Source organism: Thermobia domestica, chromosome 6 (assembly GCF_964235325.1).
Source record: "Thermobia domestica chromosome 6, izTheDome1.hap1.1, whole genome shotgun sequence".
NCBI lineage: Eukaryota > Metazoa > Arthropoda > Insecta > Zygentoma > Lepismatidae > Thermobia > Thermobia domestica.
Window position 1 is genome coordinate 264779409 of NC_137459.1, and position 2493 is coordinate 264781901.

At 44.2% G+C, this 2493-nt stretch overlaps 1 pseudogene; it reads right to left on the bottom strand.

Moving 5' to 3' along the window:
- Positions 1–886: 886 nt before the first annotated feature.
- On the bottom strand, positions 887–2088 carry LOC145688733 (large subunit ribosomal RNA; annotated as a pseudogene).
- Between the last annotated feature and the right edge of the window lie 405 nt (positions 2089–2493).

Consider the following 2493-nt stretch of genomic DNA (forward strand, 5'->3'; position numbering starts at 1 on the left):
AGTATCCACTATGACTAGCTTGTATTCTTTCTTTATTTAGAATTTGTCTTTTAAGTGGAGTTATACTACTCCATCTACGACTAATTCTCTCGGTATCATATAATTTTACAGGTTTCAAATAATGATTTTTCCTTCAATCACGTCTTCTAGTCTCCAAATCATTGTTGTATTAGCATTTTCGTTTTGATATTTGAGTTCAAGTCTTATATTTGTCATGTCCTTTTCCCCAATAATTTCCTCATTATCATCTTTAATTTCATCATTACTATCAATTCATAGTTCTTTAAATTTGTCAATTACTTCTTCTATAACTCCACAAGGTAAATTTCCATCGGTATCTTCTGCATTAGAAGAAGAATTATCCATGGTTCTGTTAATTTCGTTTTATTTTTAGCTCTATTACAAATTCTGGAACGAATTTGTTTCCATTCGTTATGTTCCTCCGATGAATTCGTTAAGAGAGTCATAGTTACTCCCGCCGTTTACCCGCGCTTGCTTGAATTTCTTGACGTTGACATTCAGAGCACTGGGCAGAAATCACATTGCGTCAACACCCGTTAGGGCCATCGCAATGCTTTGTTTTAATTAGACAGTCGGATTCCCCCAGTCCGTGCCAGTTCTGAGCTGATCGTTGAATGGCAGCCGACAAGACACCGAGCCTTGCCCGGCGCTCCCAGCAAGAAAGATCCGTGGAAGGCCAAGGCACGGGACCGAACTCGGTTAAGGAACAAGGTGTAACCCTTGACCGTCACCTCGCCCAGGCCCGGCACGTCAGCGAACAACCCACTTCCCGACCAAGCCCAACTAGCCTTGATCCTCAGAGCCAATCCTTATCCCGAAGTTACGGATCGGATTAGCCGACTTCCCTTACCTACATTAATCTATCGACTAGAGGCTATTCACCTTGGAGACCCGCTGCGGATATGGGTACGATCTGGCGCGACACCTCCACGTGCCCCATTCTCGGGCTTTCAAGGTACATCGGGACTCTCTGGACACCGCTGCAACTGCGGTGCTCTTCGCGTTCTATTCCCTATCTCCATGCGAAATGCTTCCAGGGAACGTGAACGCCGAAACAGAAAACTCTTCCCAGAGCTCCCGACGGCGTCTCCGAGTCCTGTTAGGTTACCCTGACGAACCTGTGAGGGTCCGTAGAATACGGTTCCGCTGCTCGGTTCTGGAATAGGCACCAGATTCCCTTTCGCAAAAAAAAAAAAAAAAAAAAAAAAGATGGGTATTGCATTGGGAAATCCGTAAAGGCTAAGCCAGACAGCACTTGAGCCATACTAGTGTCGTATTTCTGGACGAGGGTCCCAATTAACTCCTTCACACAACATTTCATGCCCGCAATCCCTTTGGAGTTATCCTAGGGCTTAGGATCGACTGACCCGTGTGCAACGGCTGTTCACACGAAACCCTTCTCCACATCAGTCCTCCAGGGCCTCGCTGGAGTATTTGCTACTACCACCAAAATCTACACCGACGGCGGCTCCAGGCAGGCCCACGCCCAGACACTTCTGCGCACACTGCCACGACCCTAATACTCGTTACTGCTTCATTCGGTGCGATATGCAGCCTCCACTGAAGTAACGGCCGAGTATAGGCACGAAGCTTGAGCGCCATCCATTTTCAGGGCTAGTTGCTTCGGCAGGTAAGTTGTTACCCACTCCCTAGCGGATTCCGACTTCCATGGCCACCGTCCTGCTGTCTTAAGCAACCAACACCTTTCATGGTTTCAAAATAAGCTCGGGATTAGGCGCATTAACTCAGAGTTTGGTTCATCCCACAGCGCCAGTTCTGCTTACAAAAAGTGGCCCACTAGGTACTCTGATCCTGAACCTCTGCTTCACTCTCAAGCAAGCAGAGTGTCTCACCCATTTAAAGTTTGAGAATAGGTTGAGGTCGTTTCGGCCCCAAGGCCTCTAATCATGCGTTTTACCGGGTGAGAATCGTTCGACATTTACAATATACTATTCTGTGTCAATACGCGAGCAATAACAGAGTAAGAAAAAAATTGACAACTTACAGATTTCACTCACATTTGTGATCATGGCTATCTTCAAATTACGTGTTTGCATCATTTTAAGTAAAGTATTCCAACCAGAAAAGTGCAATTTCTACACGAGTTGTACCTGGATATTGTGCATTCGAGTACTATTATAAAAATACTATTATAGTATTTCCACTTTTCTAAAAGAAAAGAGGCTCTAAATTGTTGTAGAAAGCTGAAAACTTGACGGCAAACTGAGCCCACGCTTAACGACAAGACCTGCGAACACCGCCGGTGAGAGCAGATGAGAATTTGAATTTTTTTTATTTTCTTTCTTTTTATTTCTTTCTTTTTTCTTTTTTACCAATCGAAAGAAAACCAGTGAAACTACGGAAGGGAAATCTCTACCAAGAATGTACGGAAACATTTTTCATCGAAGTAGGTGGAAGGAATCATCGCAAAAAAAAAAAAAAAAAAAAAAAAGCTCACGGTTTCCGTCAAAA